A 25068-nucleotide genomic window follows, 5' to 3' on the forward strand; every position below is an offset into this window, starting at 1 on the left:
ATATTTTCTTCTAAGAGTTTTAGAGTTTAGCTCTTACATTTAGGTTTCTGAGCCGACCTCATTCTTTTGCATGTGAATATCCGGGGGTACCAGCGTTATTTGTTGAAAAGTCTATTTTTCCCTCATATAATTTTCTTGACACCTTGTGGGACATCAGTTGACAATGTAAAGGTTTATTTCTGGACTCTTTTCCAGTATCACACTGTCTTATCTACTGTAGCTCTGTAATAAGATTTGAAACTGGGAAGTCTGAGTCCTTCAACTTTGGGGTTTTTGTTTTGTTTTGTTTGTTTTTTTAATTCATTCAGGGTTGGGTTAGCTGTTCTGGCTTACTTGCATTTTCACATGCATTTTAAAGAATCAGATTGTCAATTTTTTAAAAATATAAATTTAAATTTAAAAAATTTAAAAAAGCTAGTTGGAATTTTGATAGGAATTACACTGAAGCTGTAAATCAGTTTGGGAAAATACAGCCATCTTAACAATATTAAGTCTCTGGTCCCTAAACATGGGATGTCTTTCCACTTATTTAGGTCTTCCTTAATTTCTTTCTACAATGTTTGTAGTTTTCAGGGTAAAAGTCATGCGTTTCTTTTTTAAATTTGTTATTTTTGATGTTGTAAACAGAATTGATCTTTTAATTTCATTTTCAGATTGTTTGAGGAAACAGTGGCTCAGAAATGTTAAGCAGCTTGCCCGAAGGTCAGAGTTGCTAGTGTATAGAAATACAATTGATTTTTGTATGTTGATCTTATATCCCGCATCCTTGCTGAACTTATCAGTTCTAGTAGTTTTTTTTTAGTGGATTACTTGGGATTTTATATATACAAGATCATGTCATCTGGAAATAGAGATAGTTTAATTTCCTTCTTTCCAATCTGGGTGGCTTTTACTTCTTTTTCTTGTCTAATTGTCATGGCTAGAACCTCCAGTACAATAAAAATTATGGGTGGACATTGTATGTTATTTCTTATCCTGGTTTGGGTCGGGGTAAAAGACTGAAGCATTCAGTCTTTTGCCATTAAGTGTAAAGTTAGCTGTGAGTTTTTAGAAAAATGTTCTTTATCGGATGAGCATGTTCCCTTCTATCCCTAGCTGGTGAAGTGTTTTTATCATGAAAGGGTGTTGGATTTTGTCAAATGTTTTTTCTATATCTATTAGATGATCATGTGGGGAGTTTTTTGGTCTTTTTTCTCTACTGATGTGACATATTACATTAATTGATTTTCAGATTTGACACCAACCTTGCATTTCTGGGATACATTCTACTTGGTCATTGTGTGTATAATCCTTTTTATATGTTGCTGGGTTTGGTTTGCTAGTATTTTATGAAGGATTTTTACATCTATATTCAGAAGTATCTAAGAAGTTCTACCTCTCTGAAATCATTCTGAGATCTGAAGAACCATTTAAAACGAGCTCTCCGAGATTCAAAGCTAGATGATTGCTTGAAGTATGAGTTTTACTTTGAAAATGTGGATCTGTTTGAGAGTCCTGGAAATTCTAAACTAGTAAAGTAACATGCCAATTTATCCTGAGATGGAATCATCTGAGGTAATCCAGTAACTCGGTATTTCTGGAGATAGAGAAAACTGAAAATAATATCCCCCAGTAATATACCATCCTATGCTTGTCTTTTGTAGCCTAGAATAATATTTTTGTTATGATGGAATAATTGCCCCTTATGCCCGAAAGACTTTATCATTTGATATAACGAGTAGGAATGTTTACTTGAGTCTCACTGATCTATTCAATATGCCGCTGCTGATATATTCACGAATGCTCACATGACATATATCATTTTATGTAACGAATTGATATACTCATTGGTATTCAATAATATACTCATGCTGTAGTCAATACACTGATGCTATTCTCATGAATACTTACGTGATATACATCAGCTGATGTAATAAGTTATTCTTTGAGGAGCGATGACATCCTTCCATTGCCTGGAGTTTATAGGCCACTGCAATGCATGGTTGTAAAGGTGAATCAATAACTTATATCATAGCTGCCAAGTTCATGTGTGTGAACACGCTGAGTTTAAGGGGGGTGATGATACATCCGTCACGTATAGATAGTCACAAGGAGAGTTGGAAGGTGGAAACTTAACTGAGGACAGAGGTCAGGGGCTGGAATGAAGGATTCAGTGTCATCTTTTGAGAGGAAACTATGGGATACCAGCACAGGAGTGAGGACTGAGCCTGGAGGAATATCTGTGTTGGCAAGAGGAAAGCAAAAAGAAAGAGCATAGCTGATAAAGCAGGAGCAGTCGGAGAGGGAGAAGAACCAGAACGGTAGAGAGAAACCAGGATGGTCAACAGAGGGAAACGATGGACAAGAGTAAACGGCTGAGGACAGGCCTTCTGATTTACAATCTGTCAAGTCACCTGGTAACTTTAGGGAAGGCGTGTTCAGTTCCACCTTTGATGGAGAACCTAATGGGTGCCAGACCCTAGAGGACATGTCCCACGTGTCCTATCTTCATAATACTCACAATAACTTTATGAACTAGATCTTATTATGTCCATTTCACAGATGAGGAAACAGCAGCTTGGAAATCTTAAGTGAAACTGTCTTCAGGTCAAAAAGAAGGTCAGTTCTGAGCTGGAATTCAAACCCAATCTGATTCTAAAGGAGAAGGCAGGTGATAAAGAAAATCAAAGCAGTGCGGGGACACACAGGAGGGGTCCAGCACCTATCAGCAAAGATGGAAGGGGATTCAGAGAAGAGAGAGCTGTACCCAAGGGGGGACGTGGACCCCTTTCCTTGAGAGCCCTGATTGGGTGGCAGTAGAGGACACTCAACGCTGCATCTGGCCTGGCGCTCAGGGGGTTTGTCCCCCATCACTCACTCCACCCCTCTTTCATGAACTGACTGGACCTAGAAGGAGAGATCCATGGGGTCGTATAAAACCAAAACACAGAGCTAAGTTCTGAGAGTAAACAGGACTTTTTTCAGCCTGGCAGAGCTAGTTGGTGATCCATAACAGGATATAAAATTCTTTTTGTTTGCAGAATAGAGTGGTTACATAAAGCGTAATGGCACCGTAAGAAATGTGTCCTAGCTGAGTTAACCAGCCCCTCTTTCCTCCACACATCGAGATGATGAAACAGCATTTAATTGGGCCCCATCGCTTTGACTTTTATGAAGTTCTGGACAAGAACTAGGCTGAAGCTTTGCTCTATTAATGGGACCGGAAAAGCATTTGTAAAGTGATTTGTTTATATAAACAGGGATGGCGGTTCATTGCTCCTTAAGAGAACAGAAATGATTCTTAGGAACTTAATAATAACCACGCACCTACAAGATCAGGGATATGCCAATTATAAATATTGTTTTTTCTGTAATTTAAGCGGGTCTCCCAAAGCCACCTTCCTGACAATTCTTGGTTAGTTAATGACACTTCTCACCCTCTGGGTTAAAAACAATTAAATAATTATTTAATCCAATCAGTTAATTAAGTCAATACATAATCATATAATTTCTTTTCACATATTGTATGATCCCCGTGGGCTAGCTCACCATTGGTCTGAAACAGTGAACGAAGTTTTATTCCTTTTATTCTCTTGATAACTCAGCAGCATCTGATCAAGCTTTCTTTCCCCCATTGTTTTTTTTTTTTTTCCTTTTAAAGAAACAGTTCCTTTGGGGGCCTGTATTTAGCAGTCTACCCAGTCTGTATATTTTAACACTCAAGATCCTAAGTAGTAAAATAGAATATATATTTCATGTGTGTATCCAGAGTGCTCATTTCCAAACCACATAATTACCGTCTTCTTCACACTGATGAAAAGAGTTGAGCAAACACAGAAATAAATATCAGAACTGAAATCAGGAAAACTTGGCCATCCTTTTTTGTCTCCTCCCACTTAGCTGGGTAGGAGTACCAGGGGCAAGTATTAGGTGTACTGATCCCCAGAGTAGCTCCTACGGGCTTTGAGATGTTGCCAAGGAAGGGGCTCTAGACCATGATACGAGATGAGCTGAAGGCCATGTGTGGCCTGGGATTGATGCCGAAAGCTCAGCTACTCTGTACACCGGTGCCAAATCGCATCTCGGAGACAGAGTTTTGGACAAAGTAGAAAAGGAGAGCTTTATCACTTTGCCAGGCAAAGGGGGCCACGGCGGGCTCCTGCCTCGAAAAACGCTGTGTCCCCACTTGGGGAGGATAGTGAGAAGTTTTACAATAATGGTTCAAAAGAGGGCATGATCAGCTCGTGGACATTCTTCTGATGGGTTGCTGGTGAGGTAAGGAGTCAGCCTCATCAACCTTCTGGTTCCAACTGGTCTCGGGTCTGCCTGCTTGTGGGTAGCATACCAACCTTAATCATTAACTTCTCCCACCTGGAGGGGTTTCAGTAGTTGCAAAACAGCTCAAACATATCGTGTGTATCTGTTGATGGGGAACCAGGACCTTGCCCCAAGGCTGCACTATTGTATCTCTCGACTGTTTCTCCCTGGTCTCGCATTCCCTCCCATCCCTAATTAACAACTGTTTGAATCTGCCCGTTGGAACTCAGGGAAGGCCATGGAGGCTGAATGAAAGCTATTTCCTCTGATCAAAGAAATGGGGGACACAGAAAAGCTTTGTGCCCAGGAGCCCCATAGGGCCCTGCTTGGTATCAGGATCCTTTGGTTAAGTTTCATGCCGCTGGAGAAACACACCATCGGGTAGATGCATTTGCGTTGCTTGTGCTTTGCAAAGACGTATAAAACCTTGGCTGGCCGTGATAATTTTGCTATAGCAGTACCGCCCCATACTTGTACCATTCCATCCCCCCATGACTTCTCTCCATCATGGCTCATCGACAGAACCGTGCCTATGGTGATCGTCCACCGGCATTATTTTGTTCAAGTTGTGGCTCAGATCGGCTCAGAAGGAAACTTTATCAGCTTGGGGCTTCGACCTGTAGCCTATCAGGTTAACACTTCTCAGATCCCTTGTTTTGGAGTAAATACGCCAGTACAGGATTATTTGGCATTGTTGCTGGCACCAAGTCCTTTGAGTAGGGCTTTTGTCGCCCACCTCCATGGTAACGATACAAGCTATTTCTGGTACAGATTTTATTGGGCAGCGCTTTGGAAGGAGACTATAAATGCCAGTGACTGTGCCTCCCTGGGCTTGAGTCCCGTAGGTAAGAAGCCTTGGATGGATGCTCAGGTCTTGATGCTAAAGGCGACCGCTTTGTTTACAAAGATCCAGTGCTTTCCAAACGTCTGCTGGTCTCGGCTGCGTTCTGCCTGTCCGTCAACTTCAATTGTCTGCTAAGTCGGATAACCGATGGGAAAGAAGTCATGGAATGACATTTTTTTTAAAAAAGTGATGATTCAAATTAAAAGTTTCAAGCAGATGAAAAGGAAGCGTGCGAAGGCAGAATCATGGGAATTGCCTGGCGGTCCAGTGGTTAGCATTTGGCGCTCTCACTGCCGCGGGACAAATAAACAGACAGAAAAAACAACCCACCCAGAGGAAGCATGTGGAGAGCCAATAGGAACCAGCATGGAAGCTGGATGGACCCAGTGTTCAAATTCCCTGCACTGGGCCTTCTCTTAATAGATATGAATGGAGCCCTGGAAGAGTCAAGAGGGGCTGAAAGGAGAGTCGAAACGTACTTTGCTTATCTAATGAAATGTTTTTGACATTCCCTTTGCTACCCAACCTGGTCATGAATGGCTTACTGAAAACCGTGGAAAACCATGTTCCTTTTTTATGACTGCTATTCACTGGCAGCTGAGAAGCTCTATGTGGCTCCGGTTACCACCGGTCAAGAAGGAGGAACATGAAAATAATTGGTGGAATGGAGGTTGTGGGCTGTCATGTGGAAACAAACATGAGGTTAGTGCCCTTCCATTTGGGAAAGACAAAGGTCAGGGCAGGACATGATCAGAATCTGAAAATCATGAGAGTGTGGATCATGTGGGTGAGAGCTGTTCACTTCTCTAAACGTCGGTGTTTATGTAAAAAGGAAACATATGGGCTTCCCTGGTGGCGCAGTGGTTAAGAACCCGCCTGCCAATGCAGGGGACGTGGGTTTGAGCCCTGGTCTGGGATGATCCCACGTGCCGCGGAGCACTAAGCCTGTGTGCCACAACTACTGAAGCCCACATACCTGGAGCCTGTACTCCACAACGAGAGAAGCCACCACAATGAGAAGCCTGTGCACCACAACAAAGAGTAGCCCCGCTCGCTGCAACCAGAGGAAAGCCCGTGCGCAGCAATGAAGACCAAATGCAGCCAAAAATGAAATAAAATAAACAAAATTTTTTTAAAAAAGGAAATATAACATCACCAACAGATCAAAACAGACACGTGAAATTTGTTGTCCCCGAAAATAGTTGGTACTAGTTGGTAGGAGGGAAACTGGATCAGAATGGCTCTTTAAAAAAAGACCACTCTGCTTGCAACAGTGGAAGTGGCTGCAGGACATGATTAAGAAATGATGAAAGGGCAGAATTGTATCTGCCGGAAGGATTAGGGTAGGTTTCACAGAGGAGGTGTTGCTTGACTTGAAACATGAAGGATGAGTAGAATTTTACTGCGTAGGCAGTAAAATCTGAAACAGCAGGCACGATATTTTAATGGTGCAGTAAGAGAGGATTGACAGTGGGCTTGGCGGGGGCGGGGGGGCATAGAACTGAGATATAAGAAGGAAGAATCAACAAGACTTGATGACTAATTGGATACCTGGTGAGGATCTTGGCTTGGTTCCTTCAGAATCTGACCTTGAAAAGGGTCCTTACCATCTGGAACAGAAAACTGGCTTCATGGCTTAAGCCACTGTTGGTGACTCCAACTAACAAGTAAGGTGTGGGCCCAGACTGAGGTGATACAGAAACTGGGTTCAACCTAGTCGACCTCCAGGCCTAGGAAAAACCATGCAGCGGGTCTGCCTACAGCCACGGGGACCCTCACGTCGTCATGGGGGTACTCAGAGGGCACCGTGATAAACACAAGGAAAAGACAGATGCTTTGAGGAAGGGAGGGAAGATAACTTATCTGTTCATAATTTAGATTTTAATGTTGCTTTGAAATGGAAGACAGCCTTCCTGTCCTCTGGGACCAAATGCTGGAAAGAGACATCTGGTTATAGAGTTGTCCTGGGCATGTTGGATAAATTCACGTTTAAACAACGATTTCAAGTGAACTGAGGAAGGCAGAGAACAGATCCCAGTGTGTTTTTCCCTTTTCCCAAGGAAACTCTCGAACCCAGGGATTTCTCAACCTCAGCACTACTGACATTTTGGACTGGATAATCCTTTGTTGTTAGGGTGCTGTTTTTATGTGTTGCCAGATATTTGTCAATATCTCTGGCCTCTACCCCGAGCAGCCCAGCCCCAGCTGTGATGACCAAGGATGTCTCCAGGCATTGACAGGTGTCTCTAGAAATTGACAAATATCACCTGGAGGGGCAAAAAAAAGAACCACGGCTCTACACTAATGGTTCTTGAATTTTCAGGTGCATAAGGCTCACCTGGGGAGCGAGTTCAAATGCGCATTCCAACTCAGTAGGTCTGGGGTGGAGACTGCATTTCCAGCAAACTCCCAGGTGATGCTGATGCTGGCGCTCTAAGGACCTCACTTTGAGTAGCAAGGTCTTCACGCTGCCCAACTTTTCTCCTACACAGGCTCCCACTGCACAGGGTCCAGTGGACCCCCCCACCCCAGGACCCCCTTCTTGTCATCTCAGCAAGGACGTCCACCAAACAGGGGACCTGCTATTCCGTGTCCCGTTCTCCACATTCTCGGTTGGGGAGGCATGGAGTAAATTAACGAGGCACAACTCAACTATATTGTTATGCCTCCAATGTCCCACCGGAAGCCTTGGAGAGGCCCGGAGTTGCTCACACGTCAGCCAAGGCAGCTGTGTCTCAGTCCACGGGGCGCAGGTCAGAGGGCACAGCAGCTAAGGGGACCAGATGGTCTGTGCCGTGTTTGTGGGCACGTGCATCCCACACTCACACAACGATTTCCACATTTGTTCCTTCCCTCCGGAAACAGAATGGCCATTTTTAAATGCAGTAGCACTGAAGGCTCTCTTTCTTTCCAGGCTGTGCGCCATTGAGCCTTCAGATGTGAATATGTTTAATCACGGAACTTTCTTTAAAAGTCCGAGCAGCCGGCTTTATTTGGAAGCCAAGGAGGGTCATGATTTGGAGCAAAATGAAAAGATACCTACGCCCACTTTCACCCACCCTCTAAAAAGGGATTCCTAGCCAAGCCATTGTTTCCCATTAAATGCAAATAATTACAGGAGGTGTCATGTATTAAGCACTGAACTATTAACACATTAGGGTTAAAACACAGAGAGGCTGGTTGAGAGCCTTTATTCCAGGCCCCTGTACCCAGAGCTTGGGGAGCGGCAGACTCCCAGGGCCCTCTGCAGGCCCATCTGTTCTCAAGCCCTGAAGGCCCTGAGACGGGCTTGTTTGTTATCCTGAGAAGTCCTTCCACCAAGTCAAGGTCCTGCGAAGCTGTAAACCCAGGTGTGTAGTCTTCTCTTTGCTGATATATGCTATTTTTATTCCAAAACAGACCCATTTTTTTTTCAACATTGAAAATGAGGCTGGTAACACACCCCACCCCATCCCCTTGTTGGTCTCCCTAAGCCACAGGGAGCCCCTGAGCAATTACGGTTTCCACACCAAAACTTTGCCTCATTCCCGGGCAGACACATTTGACACAGCCTGGAACCTACATCTCTGTCTAAGGCTCAAGACGATCTTCAAACCTGTGCTTTCACCCCGCGTCGCCTTTAAATTCCAGAACAAACTCGTGGCCATGACCAGCCCCTGCATGAATGTTTGGGTCGTGGATTTGAAGCCCTGCTTTTCAGTGGCTGGGTAACCTTGGGTGATTTGCTTAACCTCTCTGAATCGGATTTCTCCCTGGGCAGATGGGTGTGATGATGCTTCCCTTTCAAGGTTATTGTGGGCCATTGGGAAGGGGTGAGGGTCAGAGGGGTGCCTCTTCACCAGGTGTGGACCCCACCCAGCAGGATTTCAGGCTGATGAGATTTGGGGGAGCTGAACTGGCCACAGTTACACTCCCACCCCTGACCCTAACCCTTCCCCAATCCTGTCCTTTCCCTCACTTTTCTTCGGGTGGAATGGCTCTCACAGAATCACACATCAGGAGCACCCTCCCCGCCCCACCATCTGCCCCGCACCTGTGAACAAGTAGCTCTGATGAGGCACTGAATCCATTTCTGCTGACCAAGCAGTTTCACCAAACTGCAGCCATTCATGGCCAGGGCGGGGAGTTCAGATGCCACATCCCTTTCTGGGGCTGTGAGCGAGGTTGGGGAGAGGAAAGAGGAGACTCAGCCCAGCTGGGTCCACACACTACAAGACTGGCTTCATGAGCAGACCTGCACCAGTTCCCCATTTTTTCTGTTGGTGTAAACCCTGCCCTCGGGACTCTCAGAGACTCAGGCACCATCCGGGCAAGTCCACATCACCTGAGTTAGAAGCCGCGCGCAAGGGATGCCCGAACCCCCGCTCCGTCAGCTGGCGTGAAGGCAGCTGCCTCCGGTCAGCCTCCTCCAGACTCTCCTCCCTGGTCTGTCTCACTTGCGTGAAGCCAGCTCCCAGAGCTGCCGTTGAGCAGATGCAAACATCCGACGCGGCTGTTCTCTCCCCAGTCACAGCAAAACAGTTTCCCTCTACCCACTTCAGCTGGAACATCTTATTTAAAGTTCACGCCCGAGGAGACGAGGGTGTTGATGGCCAGTTGCCTCTAAATGAGCAGAAAATTGCGAGGCCTCCTCCCTTTGGATGACAGCTGGGGGGGTCTGTGTCCGTCTGTCTGGCCTCTGCCGGCCCTGATGCTGCCTCTGGGTAGAGGACCACCTCGGGCGAACCACCGACCGCCAGCTACTGCCTCCTGTACCCAAGGAGAGCGGTGCACCAGCTACTGCCTCCTGTACCCAGGCCCCCGTGGCGTCCCTTTGAAGGTACACAGAGAAGTAAGTCCCTGCTGGGCGAGGGTGGGGCTCCTGTCAATCATCTTCCGTTCCTTTAAATGCCACTCGAGGGAAGCAATCTGAGCGGTAGGAGAAGAAGGGCCTTCCTGGCTTTTCCGGGCTTAGGGATGCGAGGGCTGGAGAGAGACCTGGCTGCGGCAGGGTTTTTTCCCTCCCAGTCTGCTGGGCTGTGAGCAGGGATGAGAACAAGGAGCGAGGATGCTGAGCAGATTCCGAGGCCTGCGGTGCTGAGATGAGGCTGTAGGTGACCCCGTCTTTCTTGCATTGTGACTTCTTTTGCTCCATTTCTTAGTAACCCCCTCCCATCCGAACGCACCCTATTTCTAATATAGAATATTTCGGAGTATAAAAGGAACACCTGCCCTTTAAAGAAAGCTTGGAAAACACAGAAGGGTATCGAAAATTACTCAAAATCCCAGTAAACCCTTTGAGAGCAACTGATGTAGCCTCTCCCACTGTGTGTATCCCCCCGCCCCCGCTTTTTTTTTTTTACAAAGATGTAATCACATTATATATTAATTATAAATCTCTTGTTCCCTTAATGTTATTTGTGAGAATTTTCCACAGCATTAAAATATTCTTCGAAAGATCACATAGGATGACTGCAGGGCATCCAGCCTTGGGAGGTGACATGATTTATTCAACCCACCCCCCGTCGATTCCATTTAGCTTGGTTCTCATTTTATACTATTATAAACAATACTGTGATGATAATCGTTATACATAAATCTCTGCTATGTCTGTAATTATTTCCCTTAGATAGATTGCTATGATTAAGCAATGACTAAGTCCAAAGAGGTGCATGTTTTAAGACTCTTACTATATCTTAAGTCAATTACATCACTGCTTGCCCTGAAGAGACACTGTCCCATTTTATTTCTTCTTTTCTGTGTTGCCTGTTCATGTCCACAGCCTCTTTTTTTTTTCCCCCTGAGGAAGTTCATCTCTTCTTTATTTGCAAGAGCTTTTTTGTATACCTTAAAACTACTGTTCTTTTTTATAAAGTGTTAATTATGGGCGAACGCACAACTTAAAAGTCACCATCTTAACCGTTCTTAAGTGTACAGTTCAGAAACGTTAAGTGTACCGACCCTGTTGTGCAGATTGGCGTCACCATCCATCTCCAGAACTTACTCATTTTGGAAAATGGAAACTCTGTCGCCACTGAACAAGTCCTCATTCCCTCGCCCCCAGCCCCTGGCACCCATCATCCTGCTTTGTGTCTCTCTGAATCTGACCCCTCTAGACACCTCCTGTATGTGGAATCATACAGTGTTTGTCTTTTAGTGACCGGTTTATTTCACTCAGCGTCATGTCCTCAAGGTTTATCCATGTTGTAGTATGTGTCGCAGTTTCCTTCTTTTTTAAGGCTGAATCATTTCCCACTGTATATGTGGACCACATTTTGTCAATCTGCTCATTCCTTGATTGTCACGTAGGTTGCTTCTACCTTTTGGCCATTGTGAATTAACTCTGCTGTGAACATAGGTGTACATTTATGGTGGTTTTTGACATACGCGATTCTAAGCATTTTTATAAAATCTGCTGCATTCATCTTTCCTTTCTTTGTGCTTCCTCTCTGCCCTCATGTGTAGACATGTCTCGATCAGCCAAGGTTGGGAAGATCTTCACAGTTTCTTCTACTTCTTTTACTAACTCATTTTTTCCTATTAAATTCTGGACTCTAACTGGAACATGTTTTGATGAATGGCGTATGTTCTGCTCAGAATATGTTTGTCTGCAAGAAACACAAACCCACTCAACATACCTCGAATAAAAAGAAGCTTATTCAACAACACAGGGGTGTCTGGGGGCTGCAGAAACTCCTGGACCTCCTGGGAACGGGGCCAAGAGTCTCTCTCTGGGGCCTTTCTCTTTGCAACAACGTTCCTCTTTCTGGACCAGGTGTTTCTGCTCCCACTTGGTTTGGGAATACACAGAACCTCGGGGTGTCTTGACACCAGCACCAACTCTGTATGACTTTACATGTCCAAATACTCTGACTGGGAGCGCTTCAGACTCTTAATTTATATTCTTGAGAGCAAAAAAGCGACTGGCTCAGCACAGTTCATGGGTTGGTTTGCCTGTGCCTGTTTTTCATTTCTGGCTCAATCAGCTCCCGCCAGGTAAGGGGAGACGGTCGTGTGACACAAAATAACCAAGGTTTCCCTCTTTATTAGGAAATTAGTGTGGGCCTTCCAAAAGGATGTATGTCTGGGCAAGCACCCCAGTACGTCTGTTTGAGGAGAAACTGTAGACGTGAGTCTAGTTTTCCCCACCTAGATAACCAATACCTTTATTTCTTCCTTTCTCTTCTCACCAGTAGCAATAATGGAAGTGAAGGGCAGCAGTGCCGTAAGGAACAGGGCAAGTGCTGTAGGTACTCAGAGTTGGGACCAGGTCATGGCCACCTAGGTTCAGGGGACTTTCACCTTTTCTGTGTCATGGGGGAGAACAGACTCCATGCCATAGCTGATTGATCGCCTGCAGGACTTGCCAAAGGGTTGCTTGGGCCCAGGATATTGGACACAATATTCTTCTTCGCTTCTTGCCATTGAGCTGAAATCCTTGATCCCATATTCCTGGGCCCAGTTCTTTGGAAGATGACCTCCACTGACCTTCTTTCTGATGCTTTCCCCAATTTCCCTTTCTTGCCATTTAATATGTCTTTATTTCTCATGGCAGCCTGAAGCTGATGAAGGGCTACAGGCCAGGGGTAAAACAATGTTCTTCTCAAATCTTGCCTACCTACATGACTAGCTGTGCAGTTTGGGACAAATTATTTAAAACAGGGAAGATTTTAGCTTATGTGCCGTATGGAACTATTGAGGTGTAGAGCAGGAATATGTTATCTTCCGTAGAACTCCCCAAATTTTTTTCAAAGTGGTGTATCATTTTGGGTTCCCCCAGCAGTGAATGAGAGTTCTACCTGCTTCACATCCCTCACCAACATTTGGTATTGCCGGTCTTTTTAATTTTAGCCATTCTGGTGGGTGTGTAATGGTATCTCATTGTAGTTATAAACATCAGTTTTTTTAAGCCTTAAAACCTTGCTTTTAAGCCTTAGGTCATCCACCAATGAGATATGTGAATAGGAGCAAGATACCTAAACACGTGGAGATTCAATTTCCTCAACTACAAAGTAGGGGATACTCTTGTCCACCTCCAGAGGTTTTGTGAAGATTGAATGAGATAATGATTACAAAGCAGAGGGTCTGGCTCATAAAAACCCTCAGTATTAAATAATAACTATTGTGGCTATAGTTGTTATTATTATTGCTATTATTAATATTATTATTACCGCAATTGATATAATCCAGGTCAAGAAATCCCCTATTTGGTTAAGGTTGTCCTGCATATAAAGACATTATTGGTTGAAATTGTCAAATATATATATATATATAAACATATATATACACACATACATATTTTTTTAATGGTTTAACGTTCTCTAAGGCAGTTGGCATTGATTAAAGAAGAATTATGAGAGAAGAAATTCATTTAATCCATCAACAACTATCCAGTGGGTACAACCTACCTGCCCAGGACTATTCTAGATACTCGGCTTCCCTTCTTGTGGAAGGTAAGCTCTGGGTTTAAGAAGAGGCATAGACAATAAACAATAACCAAAGAGGTGAACAAGATAGTTTTACATAAGGCTCCATGGATATGATGAAAGTAAAATGATGTGATAGAGAGTGTCAGGGAGCCTATGGTAGATGGGGTGATTAGAGAAGGTCTCTCCCAGGAGGTAACATTTGCAATCAGACCTGAATGATTAAGAAGGATCTGGGCTCGCACAGATCTGAGGCCTGGGGATTCCAAGGTTGAGGGAACGGCAAGTGCAAGGCTGTAAGGCAGGCGTGAGCTGGGCACATTGGAAGAACAGAAGATCCACCGTGGCTGTAGTGGGATGGGGAGGGGGAAGCTGGCAGGGCCGTGGCATGCAGGGTCTTGCAGAGTATTTTACATTTTTATTAAGTGTATTATGAAGCCGTGCAAGATATTTAGAAGAGGCATAGTGGGATCCGATGTCTCTTTTTAGGAGATTACTTTTAAGTGTGCTCTGTAGAGAATAGATAGCTGTGGGTGGAGAGGTAGGTCGGAAGGCTGGTCCTACTGTCGCAGGAGGTCAGATAAGAGGTAGTGGTGGCTTTGAACTAGTAGGCGGCAGGAGAGACGGAGAGCAGTGGGTGGGTATCAGATGCATTTTGCAGATGGTCCTCAGAGAGCTCGCTGATGATGGGAGGATGAGATAAAGAGAGGAATCAAGGCTCTAGGACTGGGTAGGTGATGGTGAGGAAGAGTAGGTAGAAATGGTTTTGGGGGCTGTAGAAGCAAAGTTTTCTTCTGATCGTTGTTATGGGTTGAATCGTGTCCTTCAAAAAGATCTGCTGAAGTCTGAATCCTTGTGAACGTGGCCTTATTTGGAAATAGGATTTTTGCAGATGTAAGCAAACGAAGGTGACGTCACAGTGAAGGAAGGGTGGATGCGTCCCCTGCATCGGCAGGCGGACTCTCAACCACTGCGCCACCAGGGAAGCCCCTCCCTGGAGCTTTGAATAATTGTGAACCTAAGACTCTTCCTTTCCTTTCTCCTTGGAGTATTTTGAAATAGTATACTAGAGGAGGTTTGCCCCTCTAGTAATAATCATTGTTACAGTAACAATTTATTGAAGAAGTGTAAAATGCTCCGTGCTTCACATGCATTCTTGCATCTAATTTCATACTCGTCACATCCTCATGAGGCAGGCAGCATGCCCATTTTATGGATGAGAATAACTGAGGCTAAGGATGGGTAAACGGTTTGTCCAGAGCCACATGGCTGGTGTCAGAGCCAAGTTGATTTGTTGGAAGCCTGTGCTCTTACCTCCTGTCTATTACTGAGACATGTCTGGGTCATTTGAATATAAATCTTCTCTCATGGATAACTTCTCAGATATATGTAATAGCCCACACATTAAATTGTCTTCCGATTGGGAGATAGTCAGAAAAAAATTATAGCCCCCCAAATTCTCCCCTCTCCAGTTGCTTCTTCTGCTCTCTCTCAGGCAGAAGGGTCTCTCTTGTGTGTTTTGGAAGAGATGGGGTCCCTTGAGCGGTGGCTAGAATCATGGCTTTCCCAGAAGCATGATGGAATGAATGGAACCCCAAGAATATGTAGTGACATAGGATTTAGGTTCTGTCCTAAATCACAGGTTAGTCATACTGGGACTTTGTATCATTATTGAACCTCTCTGAGACTGTTTATTCATCTGCAAAATGGAGATAATATTGTCTTCAAATATTTTCCTCTAGATAATAACAGACATTCGTTGCCAATGTCACCATGTAAGGGCGCTTGATAAAACTCTATAAGATGGTAGAGTTTTTCAGCATCATTCCATTGACCCCCCCCCCCCGCCCCACTAATTTGGACGCACTCAGGGGAAGCTCAGTGTTTTCTGCAGAGTAGGAGAAGAGGTCAAGGGTCAGAGGGGAAAGCAGGCCCCGGTCAACCCATGGCTAAGCCACTCCCTATAGATCTGCATTGCAATAACAAGAGAGAGTCTGAGTAATTCACAGATTTCCTGATTGACCCCTGCATCTACCCTAATCTCCTAAAAGGTTTGGGGCAAGGAAGGATTCTTCCCTCCCAGCATCCTTTGCCTCTTCTACCCAGGCCTTCTTCAGGCCTCCTCTTGGCCGGTGTCCTGCTCTCAATGAGACACAACTGAAATGGTGTCATAGGCAGAGACGGGAATTTGGTTAGATGCTGGGCATCTTTCCAAGAGGATTACAGCCAGCACATCTAAAGAGAAAATAAATGGCACACCGGGGGCCCCTGAAATAGAAATCAACCTCTGCACTCTTTCCTCCAGTACAGAGGAGGCCGTGGGCTGCGTGGGCACTGGGGAGAGCTCTGATCTGGGAAGATGCGGATTTTTGTCACAGCCAGCAGTGATCTTGGACTGTTCGTTCTCCCTTCCGAGCCCCAGTTTCCTCATCTGTAAGACTTGAGGCTAGAGAAGGTGACCTTGAGCGCTCCTTCAGTTGTAGCATTCTTTGATTCTATCCCGATGGCTGGTGGAGGAGGGCTTCGTCCTTCTAAAATCCCTGAAGATTAATGCCGTCACCAATAAGGCTCGCCCTCATCCCCTTGGTAAATAATTAGGATACACTAGAGATGTGGTTTTCAAACTTTTATTTTTGAGTCACATAATGCTTCCTTTTAAAAAAAAAATCTTACCCCAAAGCATAGGTAACATAGAAGAGACCACAGCAGAGCCCCCTATTGCAGTGGATGAAGCTGACCTGGAGTTTGCCCTTGGCCACAGCTGGAGACCTCTACATATTGATGTTTTTGTTTGTCTGTTTGTTTGGTTTGGTTTCAGGCACAAAGTACCAGTTTTCTTAAATCCAAATTAGCCAAACTGATGATTCAGAGGACATTAATTTGAATTGAAAGGGGTTCTTTTATGAATCACTTTCTGGAGGATTTGTTCCCTAGTGCAGTGGTTACCAAGCTGTATTCTAGGTTCTGCCCCTCCTCCACCCTGCTCGAGATCCTCATTCTTCTGCATCTGATGAGATTCCCCTACTTTCCTAGGGCACAACGATAATAGGATGAAAAGCACCAAATTGAAAGTCAAGATCGGGGGCGGGGTGGGCCAGTTTCCAAAACTGTCTCCCAGTGTGACCTTGACAATGCCTCTCCTCCCCTTCTCTGGGTTTACGTTTCCTCCTTTGTCAAATGAGAATATTGGGCAAGGTGGTTCCCATACTGTTCTGGCAATCTGGGATTGCTTGCCTGGGCCCTCAGAGCCATGGACACCTGGCCTTCACCAGGTGGGCTGCACACCTGGCCCCCATCCCCAGGTCTCCCGGCTATGGAGTCAGCAGAGGGAGATCTTTGGGGTTGCCCAGAGTATTTGCCAACAGCTCTGCTGACTGCACAGACTCTGGAGGAAACAGTCCCCCTGTGTTTGTGCGAGCAAGCACTAGAATTGTCACATAAAGCATTCCCAGCAGCTGCTCTCTAGAGATTTTTAAACTAGTCATTGTCAGTGCAATCTGCAGTTCAACGTGGCCTGCCCCCAGTTTACCTTGGTAGAGCTAGCTCAGAGCTACTTCATTCACTCGACCAAAGATGCCTGCATGGAAGAATGCGGGCCTCCTGGCTCCCAGCCCCAGATCCCTCGTGGAGTCATATGTGTGTGCTCTTGGGAACTAGAAGGAACCCTAGGGTTTCCTGGGGGAAGAGCTCTCAGGCCAGATAGCAAAGCCCAAGCTCTCTGCAGCTCCTGCTCGTGACTCTCTCTGGCCTGAGGTCAGCTGAGGGCACACACAGAATAAGAAGACCCCAGGGAGTTCCCTGTATGGGAAAGAGGAAAGACTGTGGTCTCGATGTGAATAGGAGCTCCCATTTATTGAGGCTTATTGGTGAGGAGTATTAGACAAAACGATTTATGCACAGGATCTCATTTCATCCTTACCACCATCCCACCAGGTGGGTATTAGGATCTGCGTTAGATAAATGCCGTGTCATTTACACAAGGAGAAGTGTCCCCTCTGACTTCCTGGCTCCTATACTTCTTTTTATAAAATGACAGTTATTAGAGGTTTTTTTTCTTTCGTATTAGGAAGTACAAAGAGAAAAACAAAGAATGGCCCATGATCCCACTCCCTTATCCCCAATAAACTCTGTCAACAGTACAAAAAGAAAAATAACACATATACGTATTTAGGAAATTCAAACAGTACAGGAAGTAATAAAACTCAAAGGTAAACACATCCCTTCCTTCCAGACCCTCTCCCCAAAGGAAAGATAGTTTTGGTATTTCGTTTGCAAGATTATTTGTAGAAAAAAAAAGTTTTGTATAAACCAGTCTACCTGCAACGGGTCTCTGTGTAGTCTCTCTGTGTATATTATTTTCATTTTTACTTTACATGAAAGGCATAATACTGAAACATTGCCCTACACTCTGCTTTCTTTTCCACTTTCTATACCTTAGAGCTCTTCCCACATCGGCACACACAGCCCTGCCTCATTCTTTTTTAACAGCTGTGTAGTATTCCATTGTTTGGACAGATTCCAGTTGACTCAGCCCCCCATTGACAGAAAGGATTGCAATCAAGGCTGCACTGTCTAGCCTGGTTCCTATCTTATGGAAAAACTTGAGAGCATATATGTAGGGAAGATTCCTAGTAGTGAGATACTAAGTCAGTGGCCTGTCCTTCAAAGAGGCACCACGAATTTATACTCCCACCAGCAGCAATGAGAAAGCCCATTTCCCTGGCACTGGGTCTCATCAGATGCTTCCGTTTTGCCAAATCGATTCATCTTTTGAAAAAGATAGCTCATGTTTTGATTTGCATCTTCTTAATTATGAGTTAAGGTTAAGCACATTTTTATATCTCCATTGACTTTAAAATTTTTTTCTTTCTTTTTTTGGGGGGCGGGGAGAGTAATTCCCTATTCGTATTCCTTGTGCATTTTTTTCTAGTATCTTATTATCATTATTGTTGGTTATTGCTATTGATATGACTGAGCTTTTTGTAAACAAAGGGAAAGCCCCTTCTCACGTTAAGCCCCAGGGTTTTACATGTGTTTTGATGTTGGTCTGTGGCCTGTTTTCCCGTGAAGAAGGTCAACAGTGAAGTGGCTGCAGAGCAGGGCCCTGGCCAGCACCGTCGAGCTCCCTGCCAGCTTCCCAGAGGCCAGCTCCCTCTCTGTTCTGAGCACATGCAGCGCACTGCAGGCAGGCTGTAAAGATGGAGCACCGTTCCCCCTATCGCGGAAGCTACTTCTGGTTTTATTTCATCACAATAATATATTTTTATTGCCCTATTTGCATACCAGATTTTCCAGGGCAACTCCAGTATCACTCAAATTTATTCAGGTCAATAAAGACAATTTGTTAAATGTTATGTACAATCTAATTTACCAATCTTTTCTTAATGAAGTTTTGGATCCGTGGACTGTAAAGATTACAAATCAGTACATCCATGATTTTAGAAATTCTGTACTTTTACTCCTTGCTTGATAGATTTCATCATTGGGCAGCTTTTTCTTCTCCCAGTGAGGACTTGAGGATATTTTAGTCTCTGAGTTCTTAAAAACTGGAAACTCTCTGTTTCCTTTATTGTTGGAGAATAATTTGGAAGTGAGTAAAATACTTGGGTAACCTTTCCATCTATGTGTCTATCGATCATCTATTTAATCTATGTATTCATCCATCATCTATCAATGAATCTATCTATAGCTATCTTAGAAACAAAATAAGATAATTATTTAGGAGTCAGACATGTCCCCAGAAGTATCTGTTTTCCTGAAGTCAGTATTTATCACATCCATGAATTTCTTTGTACTTGTATAGCACTGCATTTGCACGTATTTATAAACAATACAGTGGTGTGTTGCATGTTTTTAAACTCTCTGTGATGTCATCCGCTTTGCCTTCAGCTAGTTTAGTGTGGCTCTCAACATAACTAAGAATCGTCCATGTTGATACTTACAGCTCTGATTCATTTTATCCGCCCCATTGTATAGGATTACATTGTCTGAATATACCGCGATTTATCCCTTTTCTCCTGGTAGGGAATACAGGGTTTTTTTCCCAGTTTGTCTTTTTTAGAAACCATGTTGTCCATGATCATGCTTGTGTGTATCTCCCTATGCGCACGCGTGAGGATTTATCTCGGGCATAGACCTGAAGGTGAAGTTGCCGGTTCTGTGGTGCATCTGTTGTCAACTTTATTAGCCGTCACCAAAGTTCCTTCCAAAGCAGTTGTACCAATTTGCACTCCCACCAGAAGTGTGCAAGAGTTCTTGTTTCTGCTTATCCGTGTCCAGAGTCCCAGGCATTTTCATTTTTGCCAGTCTACTGGGTGTGAAATGATATCTCATTATGGTTTTAATTTGAATTTCCCTGATTACCCGTGAGATGGAACACCACTGTATGTGTATTGGCTCTTCCGGTTTTCACTTCTATGACTTGCTTTTTCATCTCTTTTGCCTGTTCTTTCTATTGGGTTGTTTTACTTTCTTATTAATTTGAAGTTATTTGTGTGTTCTTGATATTAATATAAATGTATGTTTCTATCCGTTGACTTAGAGTTTCATGATTGCTTTTGATGTATCAGAGTTTAATTTTTTTCTGGTTTATTAATGAGCACGGACTTTATTTACATTACTGGTTGATATAGAAGTCTCAAATTGTTAACGTTCGACAAAAAGAAGTATACTTTTGCTTTTAGAAGGTGCTTTTACCAGAAACAGATACAAACAAACCAACCAAACTCAGCAAAACAAGAAGAAACACTTCTTGGATTCTTTTTTTTAATTGAGGCATAATTGATATACAATATTATATTAGTATTTGACATTTATATACATTGCAAAATGATCATCATAGCAAGCCTAGTTACCATCTATCACCATGCAGACTTAATACAATATTATTGACTATATTCCCCTTGCTGAACTTGATAACCCCATGACTTATTTATGACCGAAGTTTGTACTTCTCCATCCCCTTCAGCCATTTTGTCTCAACCCCATCCCCTCCCCTCTACCAAAATAAAAGTCTCAAAAGTCTTTAAAAGATCGCTTCACTTTCCGTAGATTTAGTGTTTTATGAAGTTGGCTTGTGTTTTCCCCTTTTTTTCCTAAATGGCGTTTCACCAGCATATATATATATTTAGATCTCTGTCCTTCAAATATATAGTCTGATATTTGACTCAAGACTAAAGTCTTCTACCTGCTCAAAAGAAAATCTATTAACTTTTAATTATTGTTTCTGAATTATCCCTTCTGTCTCTCTCCTGGGCATCTTATTTTCAATAGATAGTGACTTCTGGAGTTGTCCTTTCTGTCTCTTCCTTCCTGCCATCCTTCTCGTCTCTTCATTCTTCCCTACTGAGTACCCAGTGCATCTCTCTCGTTGGAATTGTCTTCACCAACGTCTTCACTATCCACCCTGCTGTCCATATTTGCAGCTCAGGCAAACTGTCCCGATCAGTTTGTTCCGCTACCCTCCTCCATGGCTGCTGATTGAATTTCACCGATGCGAAATTCTCTTACATCTTATTGAGGTCACCATTCAGATATTACCTTATTTTTTCCCCTCCTGTTTCTTGCAGCAAATCTCTTTTATAGAGAAACTTTCTATTTACTCAAGGTCGCTTTCTCATCAGAGCCACCAGCATCAGACAATGCCAGCAGCCCAGCCCCAGGCCTCTCTTTAGCTTTCATCTGCCTCCCACCTGGGGACCATTGTCCCCTCGGTGCTGTTCCTGTGACTGCTGACTTCTGAAGCATGGTGATGGTGAGAGGACAGGGGCAGATCTGGAGGGAGCCACGTCATCCAGATGCTGCTTTGCAAGTTTGGTCCAGCAGGTGGGGGCGGGCACACTCTCTCTGCAACCTGAGACCACCCTTGTTCCCGATCGGGGGGCTGTGTGTTTGTGATGTTGCCACGTGGGTGTGTATTCCTGCTACTTACGTGTGCTCACAGAGCTCCTGCTTACCTCTGCCTGGAGCCCTGCTGGATATAGGGCCATTTCTCTGGAACTGCAATTTGGGCAAAATTTGTACTCCTTTAGTCTCCTGCCTCGATGGCCAGCAGGAGGGCATGGACTTGGGGTCATAGCTGCAGAAAAGCGAAGGGGGAGGCTCTTTGTGTTATGGCTAAAGAATTCTGTGATACACATTCATACCATTCACATCATTGACCCTTGAACTCTGCACATCCCCAAGGCAAAGAAGGGGCATTGCCTCTCCTCACATCTGACCGTGCACTTGCATAGGGCTTCAATTTACCAGCCATTCTCTTCACACTGCCCTTGAAGGAAGTGATTGTTCCTTTGGAAGGTACAGAGAACGTAAATCATTCTAGACCTTGACCTCTTCGCATTGGCCCAGATCTGGCTGAAGACTGACCTGTCCATGGTTCTCTGAAACACAGTGGTTCATAAAGTCTGGCCCCTGGACTTGTGACCATCATCAGCACCACCTGGGAACTCGTTAGAAACAAAAATGATCAGGCCTCACCTCCGACCCACTGAATCAGGAATTCCGGGGCTGGGGCTGGGCAATCTGTGCCGTCCAGGTGAGTCTGATGAACTCAAGTTTGAGGACCATGGCTCGAACAAAAGCCGAAACTGCCACCATGCCCTTTCCAGCTGTCCCGAGAGATGCTGTTGAAAAATATAAAGGCTCCCTGGAGACTTGCGTACCCAGTGACAGGTGTCTAGACTTGGTTTTTGTATTTACTTCTCATTTGAACTCAGTATTTTCCAGACCTGTTTGACCATAGAATATTCCGTATTCCTGTTATGTGCTCCTGGTCCTGCCTCATTCCCCTCCAAACCTCAGTATGTGAAACTCCACACGTCTGAGATCCAACGTCTGTGAACTTGGGAATCATCACGTGGGCTTCTCCTGGCTTAGCGTTGCCCTGGGGTCCTGGCTAAAGCCTCAGAGAAGAATCACAACTGCACTTGTTCAGACTGAGGGGTGAGCTGGCTAGGGAGAGGGTTGTAGAAAGAGTGTGGATTTAGAGGCGGGTAGACCTGGTTGGGATCCAGGGTCCACCACTGACTAGCTCCATGAACTTGGGAAAGTGACCTTTTTCCACACGGCTCTTGTGAGGAGTAAACGAAGCCAGGTGCACAGGATGGAACTGACATGGGGTTTGTAGACAGAGGACCAGGATGCTAGTGATGGTTCAGTCATCTTCCAACTTGACACCCCTGGCCTCAGTTTTTCCATCAATAAAATGGGGGAATAATAATAATAGACAACTTACCACGTGGTAGTGATGAAAATTTTAAGGAAATAATATATATGAATGATCTTTGTAAACTGCATAATGCTACAGAATGTTCGGCTTCTATGTCAGATTAAACCGTGTTTTCAGAGGCTCTGTCCCTTTGTCTGGCACATAGTAGGTGATCGGGTGATTTAGTTGGCTTTCAGGCAAGCACAACCCCAAAGCAGTAGCGCAGTGCTTAACCCTGAGGGACCTTGTTCCAGCTGACAGATAAGAATGAACTGAAGTAGCAAAGGCACTGTTTTATGTGCCATCTTTCTCAGGATTGATTTGTTTATCAAAAATTTTATTTATAAGGAGCACAAAAATAAACCAGCCCAAACTCTGCAGGATGTAACAGAGGTTCTGAATTAATGAGATCCAAATTTATGAGCGTTCAGAATTGTTACTTCCTTTTCTTAACTCTTCTGTTGTCGGGAGGGGCCGTGGGGGGGAAATGACCCGTCCACACGCCGCTTGTCCCTCTCTCCTTCATCCCCTGATGAAGTTGCATTTTTCCAGGACTAGAGTTGGATTTCTGGAGCTGTGACATGGCTTGGGATATGGGCAGAAGCCTCTTAGTTCAGCTCCAATAATTCTTTTCTATAAAATTCTGGGTTGTGACTACATTATTTTACAGCAAGGGAGTTCCTTGTGAAAAGCTGCGTGCCCTGAGGAAGGAGGTATTTATTCCAGAGTGGAGGGCATGAGGGAAACAATGGCAAAATTCTCTTATAGTCTTCATGCACTAGGATCACGGTTCTCAGTGTTTGGCCCCTAGGCTCGGCAGCATCAGAATCACCAGGCTACTTGATAGAAATGGAAAACCCTGAGCCCCATCCCAGATCTACTGACTCAGAAACTCTGGGGGCGGGGCCCAGCAGGTTTGAACCTGCCCTTCTGGTTTTTCTGATGCACACTCAGGGTTGAGAACCTTTGATCTGGGAGAAGAAGGAAGGAACAGGGCCAGCCAGACGTCACTCTTCAGAGGAAGGATGCTGGATTCCGGAACCTAAATAGTGGGTGGTGCTGGGCACCCACGAGGACCCCAGCAAATGTCCATTGCACCCACCTGAACAAACTGAAATTCAGGTGTTTATCCATTTACTCTAGGGCAATGGTTCTTCTTCCCTGTGGCACATTAGAACCACCTAGAGACCTCGTTAAAAATACCCTGACCAGCTGAACCAGAATCCCTGGAGTAGTGTCGGGACATCTGTATTTTTAAAAGCTTCCAGATGATTCTGACATGCGCCCATTTTTGAGATCTAATGCAGAGGGTGCCTCGCTAAGAAAAAATGTGATTTAGGTTGTCTTTACATTTATCATAGATTTTTCTGTTGGAAATGTATTTTACCTATTTGTATTATAAAAATTACATACTCATTATAGAAAAAAAAAACTTGGAAAATACAGAAAAGTTGAAAGGAGAAAAGCAATAAGACTCATGTTCCAACTATCTAAAGGTGGTAGTCAGTATCAGGTGTGTTTTCTTTCAATCTGTTTGTTTAATACACTGGTTTGCATTTTTTTACAGTGTTGTGATCATACGTAATATAGCATTTTCTTCCACTTTTTCACTTAACATTACATCTTAGGTAGTCTGCACATTGTTATAATTGTAAGTACAGTTTTTAATATGCTCTTGTGGCAACATGACAAAAATACAGCTTTCCTCCATTTTCACGTCCATAGTTCAAGATGGTGTTTAGAGAGGACTTCTTTTCTTTATAATGCCTATATTTCAAGCATATTGTGAAATCCTACTTTGAATATCAGAAACAGAATATTAACTCTTTCTCTTCTCTTTCAATGTCTTCTCCCAGGGTCCTAATCTGTCCTCGGACTTTTCCTCACCCCAGCCCCACAGGTAGATGGATAGATGAGGCTGATGAGGGATAAAAATCTTACTACAGAAAGTCGAGAGAGGAAAACACATAAATATTTTCCCAATGTTTTAGAGCCACCACCCTACCTGTCAGCCTCAGCGGATGTTGGATTTCTCCTAAGCCACAAGGCTATAATTCATAGGATGAGGTATGATTCATAAACATACACACACACATAGAGCATTCTGATCAGACCCGCACTTCTACGCTTTGGAAAGAAAGAAGCCAAAGGAATAAGACAAGAAAAAGAAGGAAGGAAGCTGGGACAAAGGAAAGGATGGTAGGACAAACAGACTGAAGTTCTGATGTGCTCAGTCAGAAATGCCAAAGTCAAGCCCTTTTTCCCACCTCTCCTTTTAACATAAGCTTCCCAGAACTTTCTTCTTTGTTGCACAG

General features: G+C 44.2%; 1 protein-coding gene across 1 annotated transcript in view; it reads left to right on the forward strand.

Moving 5' to 3' along the window:
- Positions 1 to 25068, forward strand: part of SHISA6 (shisa family member 6) — a gene marked incomplete at its 5' end in the record, with an annotated part of 242040 nt that overhangs the window by 91598 nt on the left and 125374 nt on the right. The gene's annotated exons all lie outside the window — the stretch shown is intronic.

Source organism: Aethalodelphis obliquidens, unplaced genomic scaffold, assembly GCF_003676395.1.
Source record: "Aethalodelphis obliquidens isolate GAN/ISIS:26980383/991018 unplaced genomic scaffold, ASM367639v1 scaffold38, whole genome shotgun sequence".
NCBI classification, from domain to species: domain Eukaryota; kingdom Metazoa; phylum Chordata; class Mammalia; order Artiodactyla; family Delphinidae; genus Aethalodelphis; species Aethalodelphis obliquidens.